Raw genomic sequence first — 15,919 nt, 5'->3', positions numbered from 1 at the left:
TAGTTGTTAGTGCATTAGTTAGTCTATTTAGTTATTAATATATTTACTTGCCTGGGTACAGGTCATATCATTCAATAGAAAGTTCTATTAGAATTGAGATTGTTTTATTTTTGTCTTTGTATCCTTAAAGCTTTGCACATAGTAGATATTTTGTAAAATTAATTGAATTAAATTTAGTGCTGTTCAGATGATGAGAAAAGATGTATTTGTAGCAAGTTGCAGAAGTGGCTACAGCTGGGCAAACACCAGCAGCCTTGACTTCCATAGGTCCCTTTCATTAGACTGAATGGGAACATCTCCCCCTTCCCTCCATCTGCTTTTGGGGATTTTTCTTCTTTCTTGAGGGAGATGGAATTCCCCTGTTTGTCTAGATGCTGCTGAGCCCACTTGGGCCTGGGATGCCCTCCTGAGCTCATCCTCCTGTTCCAGTCCTGGAAGGAGAATATTCACTTGGGCTGAAAAAGATAATAAGAAATGCCCTCTAGTTACCTCCTAGTGGAGGAAGCTGAGGGAGTGAAGAGGGCAGAGGGTCAGACCAGTCTATGTGATGCAAATGAATGTGACCTCAGCCAACTCTGTCTGGCCCCAGCAGACCCGGCTCTTCCTGGCCTCACCTGGAGAATAGAAATTACAAAGCGGCTAAGAACTGACTGAGGCTAGTTAGAAACCAGTGTTCTCCCTGGGGAGCACAGGAAGCCCCAGGCAAGGAAGAGACCTGGAGAGAGGGCCTGAAGTCTAGGGACAGCCCACAGCTGAGCTGCATTTTTATTCCATTGAAAATCAGAATACTAAGTGTGAGACTTTTTGAAACCAGAACTTGAAGGTTATTTGTATCCTAGCAATCCATGGACTGTGTGTGTGTGTGTGTGTGTGTGTATGTTTGTATGGTTTTTCTTAAGACACTAGACCAGAGAGTGTGCTAAACAGTTTATAGATATTATTTCAGTTGTTCTTTACAGCAACCTGGGAGGTAGATGCTTTCATTATCTGCATTTAACTGTTGAGGAAACTGAGTCAGGGAGAGGTGAAATGATCTGCTCAGGATCACACAATTAGATACCATTTGAATTTGTGTGATCCTGACTCTAGGTCCATAGTTTAATCCACTGTGACAGCTGACTGCCTACCTCAGGACCCCTGGCACTATTATTTCACTTTGTTCCTTACATTCAGAGCAAAAATTATTAATACCAGAGTAAAGGCTTGGAGTTGCAGTTAAGGATTCACTGAGACCTGTAGGAGTTGATCCTAGGGCAGAAGATCTGGCAGCTGCTAGAGGAATGTTACAGGCAAGGTCTTGCCAGGTTGTAGCCTGAGTAAGGGGGTGGTGGTATGGGACCCAAGAAAGTGAGGATGAGGCTAGTACTTGGGGGGAGAAGTATTTTAATAAATACTATTTTAATAAATGATTTACTTCCCAATAATTTCCTTGGCTCAAATCCTGCCTTCTTCTCTGGAGGCCTTTCCCCTATTCTTCCAGCTATCAATGCCTTCCCCTCTGAGATTTCCTTTATTCTCATATTCCATGCTCTCTGAAGACAAGGGTAGTGGTTTTATCTTTGTTTCATCCTGATTACAACAGTGACCATTACATTTCCCTTGGTGATCTCATCAGTTCCTATGGATTCAATTATCATGTTTGTACTGATGATTCTCAGATTCACTTATTAAACTCTAATCTAATTGTCTGGTGTCTAGTGCATCTCCAATTGCCTGGTGACATCTCAAACTGGACATCTCAGTAGACATCTTAAACTCGTCATATCCCAAAAAGAACATATTCTCTTTACCCCAAGTCCTCCCTTCTTCTTAACTTTCCTGTGACAATAGAGAGCACCACCATCCTCCCAGTAATCCAGGCCTTACAACCATCTTTGATTCCTTACTCTCTCACCCTGCCCCCCCCATCCAATCTGCTGTCAAGGTCTGACATTTTACCTCTGAGACATCTTTTGCAAGTGTCTTCTCTCCTCTAATACTGCTATCCCCATGCTGCCTTTCATGCCTCAGGACCACACTTGGACTACTGAAATGGTTACCTACCGAAAGATCTCTCTGACACCAACATCTGTCCCACTCCCCATCTTCTCAGCTGTCAAAATGAACCTCCAAAAGCACAGATCTGACCCTGTCACTCTCCTTCTCCTGAATTTTCTCTGTTCATAAAGTTCTCTGTTTTACACATCACCTCCAGCATCTACTAGGTATTCAGATCCTTTCATAATTTGCCCCCTTCCTTCCATCACCCCAACATTTTTAGTCTCTTAAAACTTACATTCCCCTGAGTAATCTGTGATCCAGTAACCCTGACTTTGCTGATCCTCAAACAGGATGCTTCATCTCCTGACTCTGGACGTTTTCTCCTGTCTATGGACATTTTCTCCAGCTCTCCCCTTCACCCTTAATGTTCTTCCACCCCATCTCTGCTTCCTGGCTTTCTTCAAGTTCTTAACTAAAGCCCCAGATTCTGCAAGAACACTTTCCTATTCCCCTTAAAAATCTACTACCTTTCCCCCGTTGATTGTCTTCAATTTATCTTGTCTGTTGTTTCTTTGTACATAGGTGTTTCCATGTTGTCTCCTTCATTAGACTGAAAACTTCCTGAGAGCAGGGGTTGTTTTTTGCTTTTCTTTCTATCCCCAGAGTAAACTACAAAGCCTAGCCTATGGTAGAAGTTTAATAAACATGTATTGATTGACTAAGGGTTTAATAAATATAGAGCAGATAGCTAGCCCTGATGTTGGAAAGACTTGAGTTCAAATCCAGTCTCAAACCTTGGACAAATCCTTTAACCCTGTTTACCTCAGTTTCCTCATCTGTTAAATGAACTAGAGAAGAAAATGTCAAACCATTCCAGTAACTTTGCCACAAAAATCCCAAATGAGGTCATAAAGAATCAGATAAAATTAAAATGACTTAATAACAAAACATAGAATATAAGGTCTTTGTGACAAAGATTGGTTAATATTTTGCGGTAATCACTTAGAAGACACTTAAAAATACTTATTGAATTGTTTGTTAATCTTCTATTTTAATACCAATGAAACATATGGAATATTAAAAAAACATTTCTATAAATATTTGAATAGTCAAGGGAACTATGATCTCATCAATACAGGCATTCCTTCCAGTGATGCTGATTGCAGTTCCTCCATGGCTTTCCTCTAGTTCTCCCCATAAGTTCAACACAGGGTGTCCTTTCAATATTCCAGGAGCCTTCCTCTGATTCTGTGGAATTGGGGAGGGATAACCATGGAGTACGTGAGCCCCTAATAGATTTAGCTCTCACTACATGATTGGCTCATCTTTTTCAATTATGCATTTCTTGGATGATCTTCTTTAACAGTTTTTCCTAATTCCACATTTGTAAGTTGTTACAGTCTTCCCAGGTCTAGCATGAACTTCTCCAATACCCATTTTTGCCTGATCCTCAACTTAAAGACTGCAGCATTTAATGACTTGTTCCCATTTTCATAAAAAAGAAACCAACAAACCCTTGGTGCTTTACTGTGTAAGAAATTTTACTTCCATGGGATTATTTTCTTTCCTAAGGATGCCAAGTGACCTGCTAGGACTGGTGCTTTTAGGGTATGAAATCTCTTGGCGAGATTAATTGGTATTCTTAGAATTCATTTCCTAGGACCCTAGGACTGGGGTTATCCAAGCTGCTTCTGGGAAATCCATATTGTGGTTGAGTGACTATGTGTATTCCTTCTCTCATTTTTTTTTTCAGTTTTTCGAGTTTGTTTTTAGGTCTTCAGTTCTGTGGTAAATCCTTAATAGAATTTGGTTTGACTTTTTTGGGGGCTGAATTAAATTGTTATGATATTGTGGTCATAGGGCCAGTCCTCAAGTGATGGTCTATGCAACTTTTAAATAGACCAAAGAAGACTTTTAATGTAGTCTTTGAAATGGGCAAGTCTGGGGTATAGAGAGAAAGGCAGAGCCCCAGACTGAGTTTTGGGAGCACCCTGGATTAATGGCAGCTTCTTAAACTCTTCCTTCTGTTTCCTTCCTCATGTCTTTTAGAATTCTTCATTTTCTTTCAGTGTTTTCCTTCCAAAGAAAGTCTTTGGAAGGCAGGTTTCTCCTAGTTCTTAATGTTCTTTCTCTCTCTCTCCAAAAATTATATTTGAATTAGGGAACAGGACTGAACCTATGATGTCACTGATGTATATATATATATATATATATATATATATATATGTATGTATGTATATATGTATGTAGTGCTCTCAGGTGAGAAAATTCCCTCCACCAAAGCAATTTGGCACCTCACTGCAAAACGTTGCCTAGAATCCTGTTGTGACTTGCCCAAAGTGACACAGTCACCAAATTAATTACCTTGTCTTTGATGATGTTTTGTATATACTTCTATGTGCACGTGTTGTTTTCGTTCAATAGAGTGGAAACCCCCTTGAAGATAGGAACTTATTTTTAGCATTCCAAGTATCTAAAATAATAGATGCCATTTGAATGCTTGTTGACGTATTGCTAACAGCACACTAAGGAAATGATGTAGTGATTTAGGGTTTGCAAAGTACTTTCTTGGAAAAGAGAAAATATAGGGACTCCCTAACAGTAGTCCCCCAGAAGAAAAATTAGACTTGTCTTGCTTTGCTGGGGTCGTAGGGGGAGTAGGAGCAGTGAGTGGAAGTTAGAGAGTGGCAGATGGAGGCTTGATTTCAGCATGGAATAAATATTCCAAACAATTAGAGCTGTCCCAAGTGGAAGCTTTGGGCTGCCTCTGAAGATGGTGGATTTCTGCTCACTGGAAGCTGAATGACCACTTGTCAGAGATGTGGATAATCTCTAAACTCTAGTAGGTAGGAAGAGCAAGGATCACCCCCATTTCCCATATGAAAAATAACTTAGCAAGTGGCTATATCCTCTGTGATTCCCAAGTCTAAAGTTCTTTTCACCATCCATATAAATTGAATCACAGCTGTAATTAATTAAATGGGTAAAACTGAAATTCTACTAAGTGACTATCCCCACCTGGGGTAACTGATAATTCATTTTGGATTGGTTAAGTAATTCTCAGAACTAATGTATCTGAGATTCATGGCTTCATGGAATTTTAGAGCCAGAAGGAAACCTTAGAAATAATCTACTTTAGTCTAATTTCTTTATTTCACAGGTGAGAAAGCTGAGGTCCACAGAGAATTATGCCAACTGGTGAGGATATGGGCAAAAGGATGATTGATGACTTAGATTTGGAAGGAGTCTTTGAGGCCCAGAGAGTTAAAGTGACTCCCCCAGGGTCACCTAAGGAGTAAATGTCTGAAGTAGGTTTTGAACTCAGGTCTTTCTGACTCCAAGCTCAGAACTCTGCTGGACCTGTACACCCGAGGCTGCAGAGACATGTGGCTGCCCACATCTTCCACCTATTCTCTGGTTCTAATTCAAGAGTGAGTCTTCACTCTTATTACCCACCTTGGAGGAAGCTGTAGGAAAGAGGAAGGGAATTGAAAACTTGTGGGTATATGTATAAAGGAATGTGTCCGAGAGAGGAAGTTGAGGAGAGAGCTAGTTGGTGTGAGGCACAATGATGCTGGTTTTGGGGGTCACATGGTGAAAGGCCTTTCAGGTTCAGCATAGTCCAGTGACAAATTTTGGAACTCCCTGTGGTTTCTGTCAAAAAATGATGGATAACCTGGGTTGGTCCTTTTGATTCCACTGGAAAGCCAGAAACTCATGCCATTTAAAATCTTAGTTTCTGAGGGCATTGAGAGGTGAAAGGTCTTGTCTAGGGCCACTTAACCCACATAACTGAGATGTGAGACCTGGATACAGGGCCTCCTGAATCTAGGCTGATTTCCTGTCTCCTAGACCTGGGGATGGATAGCCAGTCAGCATACATTCATTAAGCTACAACTGTGTACCAGGGACACAGGCGAGACAAAGAAAGGGAAGAAGAGTTTCTGACACAAGGAGTTCCTATTCTAATGGAGGATTCGACATACAAATAATTAATTATGAAATGGGCATGAAACAGTCCTGGTCCTCATGGATTTTTGTATTCCACTTATGGAATCCATAGTGGTAAGCTGGCAAGCATTTAACAAAAAGCTCTCTGGAGGAAAAATGTATTTATGACACATTTTTAGATTTAGTCTCACTATTTTATACATAATTTAAAAACATAGTTAATCAACAAAAGAATAAATAATATTCTGATTTATATCAATGGTCCATTTCTGAGGAGTAAATAGTCTCACTGAAAATTTAACAGTCAGCTCTCTTCCTCTGGTTAGAGTTGACTGCAGCATGTACCTTATTGGCTAAACATATATTAGATAGGAAAATATAAGATGTAGCCTCATACTTCCCTTTGTGTGATCCTTCTTTTTAAAAAAAGAAAATTTTTTATTGGATTATTATAGTCATCACTGTAATTTCTTAATTACTCTTTTTCTTCCCAGTAGAACATTTGATTATTATAAAGATACTCTGTTAAATAAAGGAAATCAATGCAATGAGGCACATTTTGCACCTGTATTCTGTCACTTCTCTAAGATGGGTGGTGTTTATTTCAGAGGTCCTCCCTCCAGTGCCCCTGTGCCTTTTCCTCATTTCTCAATAACCTCCACTGGGCTTTGACTCTGGTTTGGAGTCAGGGGCTGAGAAGGGTACCTTAGGATAGGAAGCTCGTTCCATTATTATGTTCAGAAGAAATGCAATGTGGGCTACTTTTGTTTCTCTCACAGTTACCTGTGGCAGGTGGCACCTGCTGCTAAAATGTGATATTGCCCTTAGGCCTCCCTCTGGGCCCCCTGGTAGTCTTGGTGCAGAGGGCCCTGGGTGAATGCCAGGACCTGAAGAGCCATATCATCGAATGGAGCATGCATTGACTAGAGGTCAGAGCAGAAGGCAATCTGGGAATCCAGGCTGACCAGATGAGATAAGTGTTGAGAAGCTTCAAGTTGTCAGAGGTCAGAAATAGGCAAAGGGTCAAGGCAAACACCAAGAAGTATGCAACCCTTACAGTTTAAGAACCAGGCTGGCTGGACCCAGCACAAGACCAGCTATTCATGCCATCTAGGCAGGGTTTGAAAATTGAAGCTCCCTCTGTTGTAGTCATTGGAGGCTTTAGCCTTTTATAGTAATGCATGCAATTTAACTTATAACAAAATAAACACCTACTTACCATGGAGAGCATCATTATGCTAAAAGTGTTCCTTGTTATGCTCTGGGAGATTGCCTTGCTCATCTCTACAAGTGGCTATGTTCTCTGTTACCCTTCACTGTCTGGCATTGATCACAGAGGGCTGTGATCTGGGGCCAATGATCCCTTTCAACCTTATTTCTCTTTATTGTCTGATGGTTATATGGACTTGAATGAGTGAATGAATGGAAGGTGAATTGGACCAGAAATCACTAGAAGCAGGAAGCCTCATTTAGAGATTACTACATTTTAGATAAGAAGAGTATGAGCTAGGTGTTTTCAGTAGGAGTGCTGGGGAGGAGAATCCATAAGGCAAGGATGGGAAAGATGGTATTAGGATAGAAAGGACAAAGCTAAGTAACTGGATGTAAATAATGAGGGAGGAGGAAAGAATCAGCTCTGAATTACTGGGAAGATTGAAATACTATGAATAGAGAAGTTGGGGGGGGGGGGAAGCTGACTTAGGGACACTTTTCTAAGTCACAGATTTAGAGCTGAGTCTCAATAAGTCATTAAACCAGCATCCTACCACCTTTTACAGATGAAGCTGACCTTAGAGATTTTAAGTGACTTGCTCTAGGCTACACAGGTAACAGGGAGCAGAACTGAGATTTGAATGCAGGACCTCTGACTTCAAATTCAGTTTTCTTTCCAATCAATTTCCTATAGTTTGGTGACCTTTTGACTTTAGAGTTTTCATTTTTCTCATGGTTTCATGTACTGATTTCTGATAAAGTCTTGATCCTGTTTAAGGTTCTCTGGATCTGTGTCTCTAGGTATCACATAAGGATGGCTGTTTTATTTTGAGTGGTTTGGGTTTAAGTATGATTCATTAACAGTATTTTTGTTGTTGTTCAGTTATTTTCAGTTGTGCCTGACTTTTTGTGACTCCATTTGGGGTTTTCTTGGCAAAGATACTGGATGGGTTTATCATTTCCTTCTCTAACTTATTTTATAGATAAAGAAATTAAGGCAACAGGGTGAAGTGATTTGTCCAGGGTCACACAGTTAGTATCAGAGACCAGATTTGAATTCAGGAAGAATACTTTTCTTGACTTCAAGTCTAATACTCTTCTGTACACAATAACACCCAGTTGCCCTCATGAATAATATCTTGAATAATATTAATAATTGAGTACTCACATTTACAGAGTCAGAGCTGTGTCAGAAGATACAAAGACATGTGAGATATCTTGTCCTCAAGAAGCTTTCATTCTAATATTCATTTTTTTCAACAGTCATTTAGAATCTGGGGGTAGGGGACTTCAGAGGCCATTGATTTCAATCCCTTCATTTTACAAATGAGGAAATTGAGACAAAGAGAAATTAAATGACTTGTCTAGAGTTATACTGAGGTGGGATTTGAATTCAGTTCTCCTTGACTACAAGTTCAACGACTCATCCATTGTTCCATGATTTCACTGTTATAGGGATTAACTCCCAGGTAAGGAAACAACCAATATATTTTTTCTGAAGTTTGGTCTTAGATCATCTAGATGGTTGGTGACTTGTTCAAGGTCAAACCTTGTTCAAGAGCAGTGTTTGTATCAAGTCTTCCTTGGTATGGGTGTGGCTCTCCAAACAGTAGACCATGTACCTTTCTGTGCTGTCATTGTAAAAATGGGTATTATTCTCATTTTACAGAGGAAAAGACTGGAACTGAAATGATGAAGTGACTGCCAATTTTCAGGTAGCTTTTAAGTGTCAGAATCAGAATTCCAAGTTCTTTTACATTGTAATGGCATCATGGATAATTTCTGAAATTATGCAGAAGTCATCTCATAAGTCAGCCTGACCAGGGTGGTGAGTGAGTAGTTATAGAAGTCTTTGGGAAACCTTTAAGTTAAGGAAAGTTTTGGTCATGACCTGGGATCTACTAGTGATGGACCTCCAGTTTAGCAGGTCCTTGAGGCTCTTAAGTTGAATTAGCCAGTCTGGGTGATTAAATTCTCTTGTGCTTTCCCTATTTCTCCTTAAGGAAAAGAAGTTAGCTTATATGAATAGTTGTATAGAAAAGGAGAAATCTGAGCTGTTACTGTAGTCTTTGCCACTTGAATATGGCCATAGTCTCCCCAGGATTATCAGTTTGGGATATTTCAGCAAATTTTTGTTGAATTCTTTTTTTTTTTTTTGCAAGGTAAATGGGGTTAAGCGGCTTACCCAAAGCCACACAGCTAGTTAATTATTAAGTGTCTGAGGCTGGATTTGAACTCAGGTCCTCCTGACTCCAGGGTCAGTGCTCTATACAATGTGCCACCTAGCCCCCCCCCCATATTTCAGCAAATTTAAAGAAAATAACATTTTTGATGACCTAGACAGAGGAAGTGGGAAACTAATCAATTCATCCATGCAGAAATCTGATGGGAAACTCCATCAGGGATCAAAAAGTCCCAAGGCACTTGTGAATTTACACCTTTCAAAAACATATTTATTCTTATCTGACCTTAGATATCTCTGGGCAAGACCTCTCTTGTAAAGACAGAAAGAAATCCAGAAGTGGAAATCCCCAGAAAAAGGCATGAAGTCAGTGGAGACGCCGGCCTGTCTTGTTGAAAAACAAGACTCTAAATGTGTCCTGTTATACAAACCAGATGAAGTCAACACAGCTTGGCATTTCTTTCTATTTCTTACTCTGGCCATGGCAGAAGTGATGACTTTAAGGGAGCGAATTTAAGGATGAATTTAAGCACTGATAGTTAAGAAATTTATTATTCATGAAAAGTTCTCCATAATTTATTCTATTTACTGCATTCCACTGTCTCAACTTATACTAAGTTATAATTTTAGATATATGTATATGTGTGTGTGTGTATATATATATATATATATATGTATATATATATATATATATATATATATAATCAGGAACACATTTAAATTATTTTATAAAAGAAATCTTGTGACTTGCTCCAATTTTTTTCAGCTCCTCAATCCTCATAACCCCAGAATATACAAATCAGTTTAACACCCTTCCCTAACCCTAATTTTATAAGTGATGGGTTGGGGGCAGCATTGGAATGAACTGAAAAGAATACAAAACCCCTTAGCCAGTGTGCTAATACCACTGGTTAATGGTCATTTCAGGAAGGCATTCATGGGCCATATATAGATCAGAGCTCTGTCTGTCCTCCTCTCTTTTCATTTTTAGCTTCATCTCCTTCCCCCAAGTTGATATTTTAACAGTCCTGACTCTCTGCCCCTTGGTCAGCTGGTCCCATGAGTTATAATTGACTGGCCCATTGAGAGTCTGTGGGTAGGAGCTTGAGGTTGGGTTGCTTTTTGCCTTAGTTGGCATGGCTGAGGAGGTGACCTACAACGTGAGATATCATGCTGTGTTGCCTCAATTGAGTTCTCAACCTGAGTTATTTGCTTTGATTTGGTAAGACTATAAAAACTTATGGGGCAGTAAATTACCCCTTTGACATAAGCTTAATTTAACTAGGGTTTGAAGTTTGTGCATCCCTCAGGGATGCTTCTGGGTATTTCCTTCTCTCTCATCTCAGAGAGTGACATGTTTTTGTCCTAAAAAAGATAGCCACCCATTGAGCTGCTCACGTTACTACTCCACACCTTAGTTTCCTTGCCAGCAGAGCCAGGGAATGTAATACTCCTTCATAAAGACCCTTTGAGGTTCTTGGGTTGAAGATCCTGAGTCCCTGCCAGCTTGGGTGGCCCCAAGAGAGGAGCAAGATTTCAGGAATAGGGCCAGCAAGAAGAGTAGAGAGAATGGTTTCCACAGGCAGGCATTTTCTTTCTTCATTGTCCTCCTTTTTGCCTCTGCTGATGGTCAGTGTCCCAGAGTCAGACTTCTGTTAAGACAGGGTCATGTGGAGAAGAGATACTGGACCCTTGCCAGTTCCTTCTCCTCTACCATCACCCTCAAAAGGAGTCCACTTGGTATTTGCATGTACAAATCTATTTTTCTTGAAATTTAGTTCAAACAATTTTTTTTTGGCCTGAGGACTGATGCAATCAGAGCTTAAGTTTGATAATAGTATTTGAATAAGGTCTCTGATCATAATTCTGTCCCTTTAGTCCTGGTTGGGGGGGGGGGATGAACCTGATGCTCAGCGTCTTTTGCCATAGGATCTGAGTGCAAACAGAAGGGAGATGCCTCTCATTTGTCTCTATGCAGTATGCCCACAGAGGGGGAAGGTGGGAGGATGATCACGGTGCCAGGACCAAGGATGGACAGTCTGCTCCTTCTGGGGCTGGGGGTGGGCTTATACACATTAGAGGGACAACTATTTAACCTGACTTAAAATATTTTGTAGTGATCTGAGTTTTCTAGGTTAGGTACACCGAAGCCATGAGTAAACTAGACCTTATCTAGAGGGGTCTAAATGATGAGGGGTCTCATGATCCTGCAACATGTTTCATTTGTAAGAATTAGTGATGCTTTGTCTTAACAAGGGAAGACTCAAGAGAGGGGACACAGTAACTGCCTTTATGTGTCAAAAGATTGTTCTTTATGAGAAGAAATAGGTTTGTTCTCCTTAAACCCAGAGGGCAGAGTCAGGAGTAATCAATAGAAGTTGCAGAGGTAAATTTAGGTTTGCTGTCAAGAAAATTTCCTAACAATTGGAGCTGTTGAAAAGTAGAATAGTCATCTTTAGAAGGAACAGAGACCTTCATTCAAAGGCTTACTAACACTTTATCAATTATGTTGTATGGGGGGGGGGGTCATGATTAGCTATGGGTTGCCCTAGGTGAATTTTTCCAGCTCAGATTCTTTGAGCTATTGCTTCCCAAATAATGTAACCAGCCCCTTGCAAGTAAGGAGCTCTAATGGGGAAATGGATCTCCCTTAGAGTATGCACAGTAGAATATAAGTTTTCTTCAGGCTGGCTGGTATGAATCTGACTGGGGCATCTTGGCAGGGGAAGGGGTTTCTGGGTGAGTGATTCTGTTGTCCAGGCAAGCTGGTGAACTCCTTGATCTAATATTGTTTGTCATTCCTCCTTGATCAGTGGAGCCAACAGAAGCCTCAGCCAGTTGGAGTCCAGAGAAGGATGGCTGGGCACATCTATTTACCTTGGCTGCTGGGTGATCTGGGTTTATTTTACTGGGGCAGCCACCCCTAAAGTGTTCATTGTCTGTTGATAGGAACTGAGGTGGGTGGCAGGCTAGGGGGATGTAATTCAGTCTTGTCTTGGCATGATGTCCTGTGCGTCAACAGGCCGTAACTCAGACAGTTGCCGATTGTCACATTGTGTGTGTCTGTGTGTGTGTTTTAAAAATAAAGACCTACTTGTTTCAAAAGAAGACTGGCATTGGTCCAGAAAAGTCTGAGTGTAAAAGTTTTCTTGAAGGGGAAGACACCTTTTTTGGGGGACAATTTCAGTGTTTATGGAAGAAGCTAAAAATGTTGAAATATAGGGCAGGGGACTTCATTTGTGATTGGGTCAATTTATCTCTTGGTTCTACTTATTCTTCCAGACCTTGTCTCCAGCTTCTGAAGCAAATATGGCAAGCAGTCTGCCAATTGTGTAGGGAGGGAGTAATTTATTTTCCTTTGTGTTTGGGAGAGGAGTAGATAAGGAAAGAGAGTTGTAGAAGTTTGCAAGCTACTTCTAAACTCCTTCAGAAGAAAACATTGAGCTTTGACTTAGGAAAGATTTGGTCAGAAAGTGGTTTCTCTTCTATATTATGTGGATGGTAGCCAAGATAAGTTCTAAGGGTTGATCTAGTTCTAAACTGTTAACAAGATTAGTGGAGTGATGTAGTTTTCTTCACTAAGAGTACTCCTTTCTTTCTTTCTTTCTTTCTTTCTTTCTTTCTTTCTTGCTTTCTTGCTTTCTTTCTTTCTTGCTTTCTTGCTTTCTTGCTTTCTTGCTTTCTTGCTTTCTTGCTTTCTTGCTTTCTTGCTTTCTTGCTTTCTTGCTTTCTTGCTTTGCTTTTATTTTTGGTAAGGCAATGGGGTTAAGTGATTTGCCCAAGGTTACTCAACTAGTTAATTATTAGGTCTGATTCTGGATTTGAACTGAGGTTCTCCTGACTTCAGAACCAGTGCTCCTATCCACTATGCCACCTAGCTGCCCCCGAGTACTCTTCTCTACTGAAAAAATAATTGGAGGGGTCCCACTGATGTAGCGAATGGGAATTCCCTCCATTTTCTCTTTCTTTTTCCTCAAATAATTTCCTTATTTCATGAAACATGTTGTTTCATTACCACCTATCTCCTCTCCAAAGTAATGTAACTTTCACTTAAAGAATGACTCTCTCTCTCTCTCTCTCTCTCTCTCTCTCTCTCTCTCCACCTTGACAAATGATCTACCTTATGCTTGACAGTCTTCCATGATAGCTCTCCCAAATGAGAAGGTCTTTCTCCAGAAGTAATAGTTTCTCTCAGTGCACTTTGTCTCCTTTGCCCCATCACATTTTTCCTTGTTTCATATTCATTTGTAGGAATGATTGGGACTTTTCCCAGGATATTGAAATTTAGAGGCTACTGATAGCATGTGCAATTCCCAGTGAAGAATCTCCCTCTGCCAATACAGATGATTTCAACTTGTCTGGAGCTGAGAATTCTTAAGTAAGTTGTCTGGGGACTTGGAAAGGTTGTGACTTGTCCAAGGCCATGCAGTGGATATGTATGAGAGGCAAGGCCTGAACCAAGTTCTTCCTGACTTTCAGGATGTCTGTCTCTAGTACAGGGGTTTTTCACCTCTCTTGTGTCACTCCCTTTAGCAATCTGATGATTTCTTAAATAATGTTTTCACATAATTGAAGGAAATGTAAAATTTCAATTAGAGACTAGTGAAAATAAAGATATGATTCTCTTCTCCCACCCCTCAGCCCCCCCTATCCAAGTTTATGGATCTCCTGAAATCTCTCTGTGAATCTCAGGTTAAGACCCCCCAATTCTGTAAAGACATTATAAAAGAAAGTTTCTAGAGACATTTCCTTCCCCCCCCCTCTTCTCCCCACTCCTCTTCCATCTTCCTGGACCTTATTGCAGCTGAACTTTCTTCTTTCCTCTCATCACTTCTGTCTCTAGGCCTTTCTGGCAGTGGCCTTATGGTGTCTTATAGTCTTCCTTCTCCCATCTATTCCAGGATCTCTTCTCCCTTTCCCAATTTTTCCACCCCTTTCCATATTTTCTAAAAAAGTTGTGTGGAAGATATATTTTGTTCTGAGTATCCTGGGTTGTTGTTATTGCTGGTTTTTGTACAAGAATTATCACCATAAATACCCTTTGGTCCAGCAATACCACTACTGGGTCTATACCCCGAAGAGATTATGCAAAAGGGTAAAAACATCACTTGTACAAAAATATTTATAGTAGCCCTGTTTGTGGTGGCAAAGAATTGGAAATTAAGTGAATGCCCTTCAGTTGGGGAATGGCTTAACAAAATGTGATATATGTATGTCATGAAACACTATTGTTCTATTAGAAATCAGGAGGGATGGGAATTCGGGGAAGCCTGGACAGATTTGCATGAACTGATGCTGAGTGAGATGAGCAGAACCTGAAAAACATTTTACACTCTAACAGCAACATGGGGGTGATGATCAACCTTGATGGACTTGCTTATTCCATCAGTGCAACAACCAGGGACAATTTGGGGCTGTCTGCAATGGAGAATACCATCTGTATCCAGAGAAAGAATTAAGGACTTTGAACAAAGAACAAAGACAATTACTTTCAAATTAGGAAAAAACCCATTATCTTATCATGTAATTTTACTATCTCATACTTTATTTTTCTTCCTTAAGGATATGATTTCTCTATCATCACATTCAACTGAGATCAATGTATACCATAGAAACAATGTAAAGACTAACAGACTGCCTTCTGTGGGGGGTGAGGGGAGGGAAGCAAGAATGGGGGGAAAATTGTAAAGCTCAAAATAAATAAAATATTTCTAAAAAAAAGAAAAAAGAAATAAAATGGTAGTAGTACAACAATAAAAAAGAGAATTATCACTATATCACTCCTCTCCCTCTCAAGGAGATTGTGATTTCCCTGAGAGCAGTATTTGTGTTGCTTTTCATCTGCATCCTCAGGGTTCAGCTCTGTACCTCTGCAGAGGTGTTTAATAATCATTTATTGGATTGGAAAAATTATTGAATGAGTTATTGCTTATTAATAGGATGCTGGCTAAAAACTTTCGGGCTCTGGAGGTAGAACCCTAGTCTAAACTATAGCAGAAATTAATGTCATCTCCTCCACCATGGACACAGATTTCCAAGAAACCAAATTACTCATGTCCTAGACAGGATGTCCCTTTCTCCTAGATAGTCTTTTGGCTGCACTGGCTTTTCTGTCTCTTTGGTGCTTTCAGGCAATAAATTTCATCTCATGTTTATTGTATATTAGGTTCACTATATTGCACACATTAAGACACAGTTTTGCCATTGTGGTTGTTTTTTCATTGTCTACATATGTGCTTCCATGTTCAGTTTTATCTTGAATGGTTCTAGGTTAAAATGAGCAGATTTCACCTTTTTTGTTAATGCCAGATACAAGGGATTGGATTTAGATAATCTTGTCATTATTGCTAGGTTTGTCTAGGATGTCCAGTTTATGGAAGTTTGGAGGAGCATTAGAAGATCTGAGTTCAAGTCCTGACTATGGCACTTAAAATTCTTGCAAACAATTTTCCTTCTTTGTTTCAATTTCCTCATCTAAGATGTTTTTGTTGCCTGCCTCACAGGGCTGGCATAAAGAAAAGAATAATACAAACCTATATTGGATTGCTTGCTGTCATGGGGAGAGGGGATGGAAGGGAGGAAGGTGGAAAAATA

The 15,919-nt window shown here is 40.1% G+C and overlaps 1 long non-coding RNA gene across 2 annotated transcripts in view; it reads left to right on the top strand.

The window, feature by feature from the left end:
* The window catches only part of LOC141508830 (uncharacterized), a 275,036-nt gene that overhangs the window by 40,647 nt on the left and 218,470 nt on the right, over positions 1-15,919 (top strand). The window contains exon 1 of one of the 2 annotated variants that reach the window (XR_012474520.1): positions 10,042-13,703. The exons of the other annotated variant lie outside the window; for it this stretch is intronic. This is a non-coding gene — a long non-coding RNA (uncharacterized LOC141508830). Of the gene's footprint in view, positions 1-10,041; positions 13,704-15,919 lie in introns of those variants that run through there. 2 annotated transcript variants of the gene reach the window in all.

This window comes from Macrotis lagotis, chromosome 1, assembly GCF_037893015.1.
Source record: "Macrotis lagotis isolate mMagLag1 chromosome 1, bilby.v1.9.chrom.fasta, whole genome shotgun sequence".
NCBI classification, from domain to species: Eukaryota; Metazoa; Chordata; class Mammalia; order Peramelemorphia; family Peramelidae; genus Macrotis; species Macrotis lagotis.
Note: the sequence above shows the minus strand (reverse complement) of the source record. Positions and strands in the feature narration are given on the sequence as shown.